Raw genomic sequence first — 15,230 nt, 5'->3', positions numbered from 1 at the left:
TGGATCCTTAACCCACTGAGCGAGGCCAGGGATCGAACCGGTGTCCTCATGGATATTAGTCAGGTTTGTTACCACTGACTAATGGGAACGAACTCCAGATTTTTTACATTATTAATAATGTCTCCTGAGACATGGAAAAAAAAAAAAAAACAACCCAGCAGTATGACATAGCCCCTGTTTTGGAGACTCCTGCATGGAACACAGTGAAATTGAGTGTAAATCAGTTATATTTTCAAATAGAACACACAGATCACACATCAGAGTAGCACATGCCTGAAATCGGGATGGGTGGATGTTAGCAAAAGGATATCTTCCTATTCCTGTGGGAAAATGATGTGACGGAGGGTCCTTGGGTTTTACGATGACCATAATCCATCTGAAAATGTGGAAATCTTTCACTGAGGTTCTTTGTAAGAAAATGTGATGGCTTACAATATTTATAGGTACCTTAGTCTGGCTTGGCTTTCAACATCCTCCCTGGTCAACTTGGCAGATAACTACTGGTTACTCCTCTCACTTCTGATTAATTAATTCAACAACTAACTTTTCTAGTCACATAAAAAAATGCTGCAAAATTCTGTGAGCTGAGTTACGACCTATCACAGAGATAGGTTCTTGTATCATCTCCCCATAGCATTCTCAACTTTCTTTGGCTTTGAGGGGTTACAAAGTCCACTGATTTATTTTCCCCCAAAGAAAGAGCAACAGTTTGTACTTCAGCTTTGTAAAAGCAGTTGAAGAGGTTTTGGCAGTACTTTCAAAACAGGAAAAAAAAAAAAAAAAAAAAAAAAAAAGCCCCTTAAAACTTCATTTCTTTAACAGAGACTTTAGAGGTTCTCAACAGAACTACAAGGTTCTCAGCCTTGGCTACATATCAAAATCACAGGGAGCTTTCAAAACAGAGGCCTGGGCCCCGCCTCCAGAGACTCTGGAGGTGGCCTGGGTTGGGGGGTTGGGGTGATTGGAAAAACGCCTGGGTGCAGATTTTAACCACTGCTATGGTGCTAGTTTATTTATTTATGTATTTATGTATTTATTTAGGGCTGCACCCGTGGCATATGGAAGTTCCCAAGCTAGGAGCTGCTGGCCTACATCATAGCCACAGCAACGCCAGATCCAAGCCACGTCTGCAACCTACACCACAGCTCATGGCAACACTGAATCCTTAACCCACCAAAGAGGGCCAGGGATCAAACTTGCATCCTCCTGGATATGAGTTGGGTTCGTTACCACTGGGCCACAATGGGAACTCCACCATGGTGTTAGTTTAACACCCTAAAGGATAGTTTTTTCTGTCAAGGACAGAAAACCCGTAGGGAAGAAATAACTTTCTGCTGCTGTGGTTTACAGACCTCTCTTCTCCTTGACCCCTGTAAGATGCTCTCCCCTGAAAGAAACTGCATAAGGGCTTGGCAATTAGAATGACCTTGGTTCCAATCTCTGCTCTACCACTTACTACCTATGTAACCTTGAGCAAATTATTTAACCAGAGCCTTGGTCTCCTTATCTATAAATCAGAGCTAATAATATCTTCAGCTTTTAGGGAGTTTCCTTTGTGGCTCAGCAGTTAACAAACCCAACTAGGATCCGTGAGGATGCGGGTTCCTCGATTCCTGGCCTTGCTCAGTGGGTTAAGGATCCAGCATTGCTGCGAGCTATGGTGTAGGTCACAGAAGTGGCTCGGATCTCTCACTGCTGTGGCTGTGGCGTAGGCCAGCAGCTACAGTTCCGATTTGAACCCTAGCCTGGGAACTCACATATGCCGCAGGTGTGGCCCTAAAAAGCCAAAAAAAAAAAAAAAAAAAAAAAAAGAATACCTACCTAATACCAACAGATTTTAGGCTACAGGACAGGTGGCATTTTAAAACTCTGGCACATGGGATATACACAAAAAATGGAAGTGATTACTATTATTACTATTATGCAATTAGCTCGGACTGGGGTTAAAAGGATGTCCTCTATAATATGTAATATTCATCTGCTTCAAACAAATGACTGTATATTTAAGATAAGAGAGACTCCCAATAAACATCCATGTAGGCTAACAGGATTTCAGAGTTAAAGGAGTTTAAATTAGGTCATCTAGGTCAATTTTTTGACAGACTCACCTGAGTAGATCACAATTAATATTTTATTTTTTGTATTTTTAGGGCTGCACGCACGGCATATGGAGGTTCCCAGGCTAGGGGTCTAATCGGAGCTGTTGCTGCTGGCCTATGTCACAGCCACGGCAGCACCAGATCTGGGCTGCGTCTTCGACCTACACCACAGCTCATGGCAAAGCCAGATCCTTAACCCACTGAGTGAAGTCAGGAGTCGAACCCGCAACCTCATGGTTCCCAGTCGATTCGTTTCCACTATGCCACAACGGGAACTCCTCAATTAATATTTTAAAAAGTAACTGAAATAGAGTAGAAAATATCACAGGGCAATTTACATGTAATAAAGGTGGCCATTTTTTTTTTAAATTAACCTTTCAGTTATATAGTGTTTGTGTGCATGCATGTATGCTGGGCTACAAAATAAAATGCATTTCTTTTTATGAATCTCAGCCTAAAAGTTTGAGAAGCATGGATCTAATCCAATTCTCCCATTTTACATAATTGGGATATAAGCTCAGAGTTAATTTACTAAGATCAGTTTTCAAGTGTTCATAGCCCTGCAGCTAGAACCCAGGTCTCTGGTGAGACAATTTTCAGAAAATCGTGCTTTTAGCTCTCTACACACAGGTAGATAGCAAGGTTAGGGGAAGGTAAAGGGAAGAGATTCAGAGCTCAGGGCTGGATGAGAGTGCTTGGGTTCAAGCCCTTGCAATTCAGTGTACTAAGCTCTAGAACTTTACACAAATTGCCAAACTTGTCCATGATTCCATGACTGTGTCTGCAAAATACTGTTGATAATAGTGCCTACTTCACATGGCTGTTAGAAAGAGTAAATGGGAGAGACTGGCTGTGCTTGGTAGGGAGTCAGCTATGTTATGAGTGCTCTACAAACAGTTAATTGATCTCCAAAGTATCTGTCAGTTCAAAAGTCTCTAAGGGACCAGATTCACCGACCTGTTCTTTCTTATCACTGATGTGCAAATGCAAGACAAATATTTCCCTAATTGAGATCTCCAGATGAACAAAGGCATGTTTTTGTTTGGGAAAAACAGAAAGAAATACAGGGAAAGAAAGCAAAGTATTCAAAGTTCTTAGTGGACTTTTTTTTTTTTTTTTTTTTTTTTTGCATTTTATTGAGAAATAATTGACATACATTCCTGTATAAGTTTAAGGTGGAAATATATGCAAATCAAACAAGCTTGATAGTTTGATTTGCATATATTGTGAAATGGTTACCGAAATAGGCTTAGGCTTAGTTAATATGCATCATCTCATCCAGATACAATAAAAAGAAAAGGAAAACATCTCTCCATGCGATGCAAACTCTTAGGATCTACACCTGTAACAACTCTCCTGTATCACACAGCAGTGTTAACTACAGTTATTGTGTTGTAATTACATCCCTAGTACTTATTTATCTCGTAATTGAAAGTTTATATCTTTTGACCATCTTCCTCCTACCTCCCCTCCCCCCAGCCTCCACTGGTAAAACCACAATGTACTTTCTTTAAGCTTGATGGGTTTCTCCTTCTTTCTTTCTGTTTTATTTTTTTGATTCTACATATAAGTGACATCATATAGCATTTGTCTTTCTCAGACTTATTTCACTTAGCATAATGCCTTCGAGGTCAGGGGACTTTTAAAATTCTTCCACACTGAAGGAGGAGGGAAGATGAAAATGGTTGCTGCAGAAGCCAACCAAGTCTCGTGGAAAATTCATGAATGCCTTCCCATCTTCTCACTTTCCCTTCTGGCCATTACAAAGAAAAGGTCTTATAGATTTGACAGGAAGATCCTGAATCAGGGTTGTTATGGGCTGAACTGTGTCCTTCCCAGATTCAAGTTTTGAAGTCCTAAACTCTCATACTTTAGTATTTTTTTTAATAGTTGTACAACGATCATCACAACCAAATTTTATAGCATTTTCATCCCAAACCTCCAGTGCATCCTCCCCACACCCAACCTGTCTCATTTGGAAAACATAAGTTTTTCAACATCTGTGAGTCAGTGTCTGTTCTGCAAAGAAGTTCATTGTGTCCTCTTTTTAGATTCCACATGTAAGTGATAGCACTTGATGTTGGTGTCTCACTGTCTGATTGACTTCACTTAGCATGATTATTTCTAGGTCCATCCATGCTGCTGCAAATGCTGTTATTTCTTTCCTTTTAATGGCTGAGTAATATTCCATTGTGTATCTGTACCACATCTTCTTTATCCCCTCCTCTGTTGATAGACATTTAGGTTGTTTCCATGTCTTGGCTATTGTATATAGTGCTGCAATGAACACTGGAGTGCATGTATCTTTTCAAGTTGTGGTTTTCTCTGGATAGATGCCCAGTTTGGAAGTAGGATCCTTAAAGAGGTAATGAGGTTGAACCCTAACCTAATATGACATATGCCCTTATAAGAAGAGGAGATGAAGCTATAGACACAAGGGAAGACTAGGTGAGGACACAGGGAGAAGACAGCCATCTACAAGCCAAAGAGAGAGGCTTCAGAAGAACCAAACATGCTGACACCTTGCTCCAGAACTGGACTACCAAGCTCCAGAATTGTGAGAAAATACAGTTCTGCTTTTTAAGCCACCCAGTCCATGGTACTTTATTCTGGCAACACTAACAAACTAATATGAGGTTTAATGACAGTACAGGAAAAGCAAAAACACCCTCAAACCCTTAACAACATTAAAACAAACAAAACCCTTGGAGTTCTTGCTGTGGCTCAGCAGTTTATGAACCTGAATAGGATCTATGAGGATTTGGGTTCGATCCCTGGCCCTGCTCAGTGGGTAAAGGACCTGGCATTGCCATGAGCTGCAGTGTAGGCTAAAGACACGGCTCGGATCCAGTGTTGCTGTGGCTGTGGTATAGGCCGGCAGCTATAACTCCTATTTGACCCCTAGCCTGGGAACTTCCCTATGCTGCAGGTGCAGCCCTAAAATATCAACAAACAAACAAACAAAAAACTCAAAACCCCTCTAAACATTTGCTGCTCCAAATACAACTCTTCCATGTTGGGTAATGGCTGCCAAGAGTCAGGTTTAAATATCCTCCTTGGAATTTCACTCTTTAGAAAGGAAACGTTTTCCTGTTCAAAGGTTTCTTTTTAGTCCAAATTCAACACCCAGTCAAAGGCATGTTATTTAGGTTTTCCCAGAAGGCTGATGATTTTTTTTTTTCTTTTTTTTTGGTCTTTTTGCTTTTTCTACGGCTGCTCCTGTGACATATGGAGGTTCCCAGGCTAGGGGTCTAATTGGAGCTGTTGTCGCTGGCCTACACCAGAGCCACAGCAACATGAGGTCTGAGCCATGTCTGTGAGCTACACCACAGCTCACGGCAATGCCAGATCCTTAACCCACTAAGCAAGGCCAGGGATCGAACCTGTGACCTCATGGTTCCTACTCGGATTCGTTAACCACCGCGCCACGAGAGGAACTCCAGCAGATGATTTTTAATTATGGCAACACTACTAAAAAGCATCCTCTTTTTCTTCAACAATTTGCTCGGCCATGATGTTCTTGATGCAATGACATTTTTGAGAAAGGCCAGGATATCTGAATTGTGAGTGATATCTGGCCTATTGCCCCAAGGGGAAAAAGAACCAGAAACTGTGTATTCACAATGTTGGGTAGATTTATTAAGGCCATCTTTGTTTATCTCTAACTTCCCAAGAACAAACTCTAAACTTTGAGGAGACAGCGTATTCTGGAAGATATTTTATATTGGTTATCTGATGAAAGCACCATAAAGACTGAGAAAGTTTCCTTTTGCCTTAGTTTGGCAATTGCATGAATAAGTGTCCTCATTAAAAAAAAAAAAAAAAAAGCAATGCCGAGAGGACTAAGTACAACGGCTTTTTGCACAACCCTAATAAACAGTACGGCTTTTATTCTGTGCCAAAAGATTTCTTATGTACTTTGAAGGAGGCTTACATTCTCCAGCTCATCCTGAACTTTCACAGCTGGAATCAAAAACAGAGAAAGAACATTAGAGTTAGGGTGTGATTTCCATCAAGGCGGATGGTGTGGGATGTCAGAGGAGAAGCAAATGGGGGGGGGTATTACCGGTACTTCCACCTGGAAGGAGCATGTATTAAGCATATTCAATAAACACAGGTTGAATTGCACTGATGTCAATTAACATTGCAAAAGAGCTCTCCACTGATAGGAGGTAAATTTCAGAGGCATTCTGGGTATTTTCAGTGGAATGCATTGGTGGTGGCTCTTCAGGCACAGGTAGAAGCTAGTGTGCTTTGGAATGACTTCAAATTGGCCAATTTTACATAGGTCTCAGCTGGACTTTTTCCTTTCTTTTCTTTTTTTTTTTTTTTTTTTGCTTTTTAGGGCTGCACCCTCAACGTATTGAAGTCCCCAGGCTAGGGGTCTAATCGGAGCTACAGCTGCCAACCTACGCCACAGCCAAAGCCACAGCAACTTGGGACCCAAGCCTTGTCTGTGACCTACTCTGCAGCTCAGAGCAATGCTGGATTCCTGCTCCATTGAGCAAGGCCAGGGACTGAACCCATATTCTTGTGGATACCAGCTGGATTTCTGCTGAGCCACAAAGGGAACTCCTATTTTATTAAACTTAGCACTTAGGTTTCTTTTATTCTGAGAGACAGTCCCCTGAAAGAAAATCATTTTTTGGGGGTTTCCATCAGGGCTCAGTGGAAACAAATCTGACTGGTAACCAGCCATGAAGACACAGGTTGGATTCCTGGTCTCGCTCAGTGGGTTAAGGATCTGGTGTTGCTGTGAGCTGTGGTGTAGGCCAGCAGCTGTAGCTCTGATTCAACCCCTAGCCTGGGAACCTCCATATGGTGTGGGTATGGCCCTGAAAAGACAAAACAAAAATGAAAACAATATTTTTTCAAGACTCACATGAAGATGAGCTGAAAAATCTTTCCTGCCCCCCCAGGTTTCTGTGGCCTTAACAGAAGGTCAAAAGAGCCAAAATGGAGGTGATGCATTGTGAACTGCAAGGTTCAGCAAATGTTTCCCAGGGTTACATTAGCTTGATGGGACTGTACTTTGGAGAGGACTTCAGGACGCCATGTCTTTATGACCCTAGTTTCTGCTTTAAAGTTGAAGAATTGAGACGCATTATCAGCTTCATCTCAGTTTAGCTCCAGAAATAATTGTTTTGCAGAAAGTAAAATTAAAGAGCTTTATCAGCGTGCTTTGTAGAAACTTTACCCAAAAAGGAAAACCAAATTCCCACTCATACTGTTTTGCAAGGAATGGAACAAACTCTGGGAGTTTGACCTCAAAGATGTGTCATTGAGTAAAACGAAATAAGCTTGTTATTTCTGGAATCCACTCTTATTATGTGGTTCTACATCAGGTAGAAAATGCCATTATTTCTTTTAATTTTTTTTTTTTTCTGATAACTTGCTTTTTGGGAAACACTGGGAAATACAGGTGGAAAAACATAAGTAAACAATAAATATCCTTAATTCCACATGGTTTTTTTTTTCTCGTAGATATATTAGAATTGTCTTCAAAAATGATAATAATTACTTTTAAAATAATAGCTATTGGAGTTCCTATTGTAGCACAGTGGAAACGAATCTAACTCATAACCATGAGGTTGTGGGTTCAATCCCTAGCCTCAGTGTAACTGAATCACCATGCTGTATAGGAGAAAATTGACAGAACACTGTAAACCAGCTATAATGAAAAAAAAAATCATTATATTAAAAAAAAAAAAAAAAGAATCCTGCATTGCTGTGAGCTGTGGTGTAGCCTGATGAGGCTTGGATCCCATGTTGCAGTGGCTGTGGTGTAGGTTGGTGGCAACAGCTCTAATTCAATCCCTAGCCTGGGAACCTCTATATGCTGCTCCATATGCTGTGGGTGAGGGACTAAAAGGCAAAAAAAAAAAAAAAAAAAAAATATATATATATATATATATATAGTAATAATAATAATAATAGCTAATAAGACCAAAAAGAATAGTCTTAATAGTTGAATTCAAGCAGTTCAATTAAAACAAGCAAACACAAAAATAAATAAAAATCCATCAATATATTGGCAAGTTCTGTGGAACTCTATCATTTTTAGAAGTGATGTTTTAAATGTAAAGACTACAAAGGCATTACTGTTACAACTCAGGCAGACTTAACGGCATTAAAGTAAAAGTCGGACTTTTTAATATTTGGATCCCACCTACATTAAAAAAATTCTAAGAAAGCGCAAATAAAGCAGTACATTTTAGCCAACCATACTACCGAGTATCAATCACTATTTTTTGGCTTACGTGTTTTTGTACAAAGTTTTACCAGCGGATTCCATTTGAGTGCATATGCATATAAGCATATGAATATACTGCACAGAAAACATATGGAAATATATACACCTATTTTTTCTAATACATAATGCATTTCTTTTGTAACAAAGGGAAACGTTTTAAAAACTTATTAACTGGGAGTTCCCGTCGTGGCGCAGTGGTTAACGAATCCGACTAGGAACCATGAGGTTGCGGGTTCGGTCCCTGCCCTTGCTCAGTGGGTTAAGGATCCGGCGTTGCCGTGAGCTGTGGTGTAGGTTGCAGATGCGGCTCGGATCCTGCGTTGCTGTGGCTCTGGCATAGGCCGGTGGCTACAGCTCCGACTCAACCCCTAGCCTGGGAACCTCCATATGCCGCAGGAGCAGCCCAAGAAATAGCAACAACAACAACAACAACAACAACAACAAATTAAAAAAAAATAAAAAATAAATAAATTAAAAAAAAAAACTCATTAGCTGGTTTTATACCATTCGTAGTAGAAAGAATTTCATATGGGTGCTATTAAATTTATAGATATCAAAAATATTAATAAGACTCTTTCTTAACATGAGGGTAGTAGCTTCAAGAAAACATGTTCAGAAATTATCAGAACGAATTATTCAAATGATAGTAGTTAAAATTTTCTCAAGCAAAGGTTATCTAAATCAGGATGAAGTTTGCTTCTTCTTTCTTTTTTTTTTCCAAGAAGCATACTAAATACTTTATTAGTAGACAAGTTTCTGGAAGAACCAAAGTAAGCAGTTTCACATTAACTTTTCTCAGATAGGATGGGGTTGACTTGGAATTTTTACAATAATATTAAATCCATTAGTGCCGTCAATTGTTTCCACATTACCAAAACATACTAATGAAATAGTTTTTAAAGCTTTATGACTGTGCAAACTATTGTAAACCATTGGAACCCCTGAAAAACAGTAACCTAAAAATATGAACAACCTTTAATTCTAAACTTTGAGGTTTTTTTTAGTGATTTTTTTACCTCATTTAAAATATCACAGTAACAATCTGAAAATAAAATTAAAATCAAGAAAAATCCCATTTACAGTATCATCAAGACAAATAAAATACTTGGGAATAAACTTTATAAAAGGGATACAAAACTTATACTCTGAAAAGTGTAAAATATTGTACAAGGAAATTAAAGAAGCCCTAAATAAATGAGGGCATTTCATATTAATGGAACAAAATCAATATTCTTAAGATGGCAATACTCCCCAACTGATCTACTAATTCAATGCAATCCCTATCAAAATTCCAACAATTTTTTTTTTTATGCCAGGAGTTCCCATTGTGGCTCAGTGGTAATGAACCACTTAGTATCCATGAGGACATAGGTTCGATCCCTGGCCTCGATCAGGGGGTTAAGGATCCGGCATTGCTATGAGTTGTGATGTAGGTCACAGATGCACCTCGGATCCTACATTGCTGCGGCTGTGCTGTAGGCCAGCAGCTGCAGCTCCTATTTGGCCCCTAGCCTGGGAACTTCCATATGCTGCCCATGTGGCCCTAAAAAGAAAAAATAAAAAAAGGCAAAGCTTATCCTCAATTTCTCAATTTCATATGGAATCACAAGTGATTTCTAATAGTCAAGACAAGAGTGAAAAAGAAGTTTAAAGCTGGAAGACTCCTACTTTCCAATATCATAACTTACTACAAAGATACAACATCGAAACAATGTGGTACTGGCATACAGAACGATGGAATGGAATGGAGCATCAAGAAATGAACCCATTAACATCTATGATCAATTAATTTAGGATGAAGTTTACTTCAAAATATGGCATTTAGGCATATTCTAATAAATGAAGCAATTGTTTTCACCATGTTAAGTCAAGAGCAAAGACTTTTAATCAGAAATGTTAATTTGAGTTAACTTGCTTTGGTGCAACTGTAGGTATTTCTTTAGGCTAATTTCCCTTCATTGTTCTTACATAAAAATTTTCTACTGTTCCAAAAAGTTTTGGTGGCTTCAGAATATGCCTCATGATAATACTTCCAGAAACATCTGTACATTTAAGACAACTTGAAAATTTAAGACATTTACAAAACTATCACAGAAGTCAATCTAAATAAATGAAATGGAGTTCCTATTGTGGTTCAGCAGTAACGAACCTGACTAGTATTCGTGAGGATTCAGGTTCAATCCCTGACCTCACTAAGTGGGTTAAGGATCCGGCATTGCTGTGAGGTGTGGTATAGGTCACAAACGTGGCTTGGATCCTGCTTTGCTGTGCCTGTGGTAGGCAGGCAGCTGCAGCTCCAAATCGACCCCTAGCCTGGGAATGTCCATAGGCTGTGGGGGCAGACCCCTCCCCCCAAAAAAAATATATAAAGAAAAAAATATATAAAGAAAATCATCCATGATGAGTAAAAGGAATGACCTGCTTTTGAGAATGAACTGCATTGTCCTGATACCTACAAGAGCAGACTCCAACATGTATAAACTCCTACTTAAATTTTCAGTGCAAATCTATGAACCCACATTTTCCCCAGTAATAACATTAAGACAAATGATTTCAGGCATACAGAAAGGCACAGAAAATAATAATAATAGGCACCCATGTACATGAAACACAGTTTACTATTGCATGGAGGCCTAGGAACTCCCCCATGATATCTCTTTGCTGACATTTGCGAGGACAGCTGGAAATGCAGAGGTCTGAAGCCTGGGACATAGAGTTATTCGGATAGGACCTTCGGGGTGGCACTGATCGGAGCTACAGCTGCCAACCTTACGCCACAGCCAAAGCCATAGCCACTTGGGACCCAGGCCTTGTCTGTGACCTACTCCACACCTCACAGCAATGCTAGATGCCTGATTCACTGAGCAAGGCCAGGGATTGAACCCATATTCTTGTGGATACTAGTCAGATTTCTGCTGAGCCACAAAGGAAACTCCTATTTTTTTAAACTTATCACTCAGGTTTCTTTTATTCTGAGACATTTCTCTCATAAGGGTAGAACAGTTGGAGACTGGGCATTTTTAGTGTAACGTCTCTTTTGCAAAAGCAGTCAGCAAATCACAGGCTAAAGAGTCTTCTCCAAGGTCATTTTCTTACTCTTCAGATAACAGTTTACACTGTTGCTTATCAATATATTTTAACTTCTTGGAACCATTCAAAGCCTTATTTAGGATCCGGGGGCCGCTGACCCAGTGAAAAATGGACACTCCTTTGTCAGTTTCCACTTTCTGTTTCTTGTCTTTGCTACTATTCACAGATAATGAGCTTTATCTCTCATCATTTCTTGTTTTTTTGTGCTGCAGGATTTGGGGAGATATTCACTTTAAAACCTACAATTTATTCACCAGAACAAGAACACGGTTCGAGAACAAGAACACAGTTTGGCTGATGTGATATGTGGGCCACGATTTTCTCTAAGCTCTCGGTGTTGGTCTCAGAAGGGTAGGTAGGGAACGTCAACAAATTTGATGGAAACCTAAATGTCTACACAGGGACCCACAACAGGGACCCATCTAATCTCCTGACTCTTGCTGCAACTACAGAGGTCAGGAGACGATAAAAAACAAACAAAAGGGAGTCCCCCTTATGGCTCAGTGGAAATGCATCTGACTAGAATCCATGAGGACTCAGGTTTGATCCCTGGCCTCGCTCAGTGGGTTAAGGATCTGGTGTTGCTGTAAGCTGAGGTGTGGGTCACAGATGTGGTTCGGATCCTGCCTTGCTGTGGCTGTGGTGTAGGTCAGAAGCTGTAGCTCTGATTCAACCCCTAGCCTGGGAACCTCCATATGCCACAGGTGCAGCCCTAAAAAAAAGACTTAACATTAACTGCTCCTCAGACTGAGACGGACAGTTCTCATGATGGTTGCTCTAAGAGGACGAGTCTTTCACTGACAGCGCAGGAAGAGAACAGTCCAGTCAGAGAAAACATACCTTTTCCATTCAGGCATCGCTGCACAGGCTAACAACTGAACCTGGGACACACATGACCCTCCAGTTCTCTCTCCTGTATGATTGCACTTGACAAAAAGTGTTCATGGCAGGGACATGGGATTAGCTAGCTTATTGGCAATCCAGGAAGGAAGCAGTGGGTCAATAGTGGCGTTGACAGAAACATACAAAATCATGGCAGAGAGAAACCAGAAGAAAAAATTAAGTTGAAAATCAAAAACTTAACCTGGTTACCCAGCATAAGCATGAGAAAACACTGGATGACCGACAAGAATCTCACCTCATATTTTGTTATTGTTTCAGCTCCTTTTATGGACCCAGCTGAAAAGACATCAAACCTTCCCCCTCTCCGGGTAGGTACCATTTGTCTTCTGACAGTGGTGAATTTTATAATCACCTATAATTTTACTTTATGGGATTTTGAGCATTAAAGCTGAACAGTAGATCTGACTGTGCTTTACTTAAACACACAGGGACCTTACCAACAATTTCTAGGGATATAAATAGGAGAGAACAGCCAAAGCCATTCAAATTCACCAGCTTCGTAAAATCTAAAATAATACAGTGTAATCAGAACTTCTCTGAGACAGAAAAAAAAACCTGAACTGCTATAATTTTTTTTTTTTTTTAGGGCTGTACCCAGCCCAGGGAAGTTCCCAGGCCGGGAGTTGAATCAGAGCTGCAGCTGCCAACCTATGCCAGCCACAGCCACAGTAACACCAGATCCAAGCTGAGTCTGCAACCTACACCGCAGCTCAAGGCACTGCCAGATCCTTTAATCCACTGAGTGAGGACAGGGATCGTACCTGAATCCTCATCAATACTAGTCAGGTTCTTAACAGGCTGAGCCACAACAGGAACTCCATGAACTGCTATGCATTTTTTAAACTTAAGTATAATTGATTTATAATGTGTTAGTTTCTGGTGGACAGCATAGTGATTCAGTTATACATACATATTTATATTCTTTCCCATTATAGATTATTACAAGATATTGAATATAGCTCCCTGTGCTATACCATAGAACTTTGTTGGTTATCTATTTTATACATAGTAGTTTGGATCTGCTAATTCCAAATTCCAAATTTATCCCCACCCCCCAGCTCCCACTGCAGCCCCATACATTTTTTTTCCTACCAACATTTATTGAGCACGGACTGTAGGCCAGACCCCAGGTTGACTGGTTTTCTCCAGGTGTGTTTGCTGTCTAATGATAAATCTCAGTTTAAACAACCAAAGCCACCCTGCGAGGGATCCCTGCCCAGTCAACTGCATTTGCTAAGGTGTTTTCTTTCCCCTGGATAAGTGGCCCAGGGGAGAGGGATGGCCAGATCTTTTCTCTGAGATTCATTGAGTCAAAAGACGGCTGAGATGACAGAAATCTATAGTTTCTGGTTCAACCTCAGGAGGTGAAAAAAAATGTCAACAACTTCCCTGCACGTCTTCAAATATCCCAAAGGGTCACTTTACCATTTTTGAGCTCCAACTGTCCTTCATCAGAAATCATCTTTCTCCTCTAAGGTTAGCACCACCTTGTAAAGATTCTACCATTTGCTGTTCTCCAGAGCAGTGCTTCCCATAGCGCATCCAGCAGTGGCCCGGCCCCAGTTGGGTGAACAGACAGTGTTTCCTGGTCCACGGAATTTGAGAGAATTCTGCACATGGCCCTTCTCTTTTGGTGAGTCATGAGTCCCTGCAGAACACTAAAGGAGTTACTACAGAAACCCATTTAACTTGTTTAATGTTTAACCTGATGTTTCTCAAATTTTTTTTTCCCCAAAGAACCTTTCATCCCCACCCCAGTTGTGCAGAGAACTCATATTTTGTAGAACAGACTCAGGGAAAGGTTGCTAGCCGAAGCCTGTGAAGTGGCTTCAGGGAGTCACGGGGAGCTTGCTGGGCAGCTCACTGGGTATTCATCTGTCCGCTTCCTCTCCAGTTATTTTTGCTCATTACCATGGAAACACTTTCAAGGGCCTTTAATGGAGGCAAAGAAGTCTCTTCTCTCTCACTTCTCTCTCTCTCTCTCTCTCTCTCACACACACACACACACAGAGTTGTTTTCAGGAGCTATAATAATCTTTGAGAGGACTGCTGGCACAACCTCTCCCTCTCCACTGAGATTCTATCTTCTGTTGCTGCCTTACAGTCAGTCTTTTTTTGGCCAGCCCTGCCCCCACTTCTAATCACCATTGGCAGTTGGAATCTTTTTCCTCTTCTTTCTTTGTTTTCTCTTTCTTCTCGCACCCATCTAACCCCATGTTTGGAAAGGCAGACCATTTTGAAACAATACTGCTGAATCACAGTATTCCTTCTGCAGAGCAAACTGATGGCTAATGATGACATTTATTTGCCTTTAGTCTTGACTCTCTTTTCTCTTTGTGTGTCCCATGGCCACAGGATGCCTCTTTGCTGCCCAAGAGGGATTTTTGGCTACTTCCAAGTCCAGAGGAATCTCATAGCTTTTCCTGATGTAAGGTTCCCTTAGGCTATAGATTACATGCATTCGAAGTCTCATCAATGCTGGTAAATTGCTGTGTTTGGTCTTTCACAGTGACCCCAAAAAGAAAGTGTGGCTAACATCATGTGTGAAGCTAGCAAAAAACAAAACAAAACAAACAAAAAACACGCTGAACATCCAGAACTCCTTTCTATGAGGTGTAAGCAAGAAGACCCTTCTTTGACTTCTGGCTCACTTATCAGATATAAAAACTATAGCTCCTGACTATGTAATAAAATTGAGATGATTGTGTTCACCACATCTCTAAAGACATATCTGAAGATTGCTCCCTGTTGGTCCGTTTGTTTCTTCATTTATTCAACAAATACATACTGAGTGCCATCTATGTGGCAAGGCTGCTCAGGGGTGTGGAGCAGTAGACAGTACAGGTGATTCAGAGCAGTGAATAGTGTAAGGACTCTTATATCCC

At 40.6% G+C, this 15,230-nt stretch overlaps 1 protein-coding gene across 1 annotated transcript in view; it reads right to left on the bottom strand.

Annotated features, from left to right (window-relative positions):
- Positions 1 to 15,230, bottom strand: part of CAP2 (CAP, adenylate cyclase-associated protein, 2 (yeast)) — a 139,857-nt gene that overhangs the window by 39,981 nt on the left and 84,646 nt on the right. The gene's annotated exons all lie outside the window — the stretch shown is intronic.

Source organism: Sus scrofa, chromosome 7, assembly GCF_000003025.6.
Source record: "Sus scrofa isolate TJ Tabasco breed Duroc chromosome 7, Sscrofa11.1, whole genome shotgun sequence".
NCBI lineage: Eukaryota > Metazoa > Chordata > Mammalia > Artiodactyla > Suidae > Sus > Sus scrofa.
Note: the sequence above shows the minus strand (reverse complement) of the source record. Positions and strands in the feature narration are given on the sequence as shown.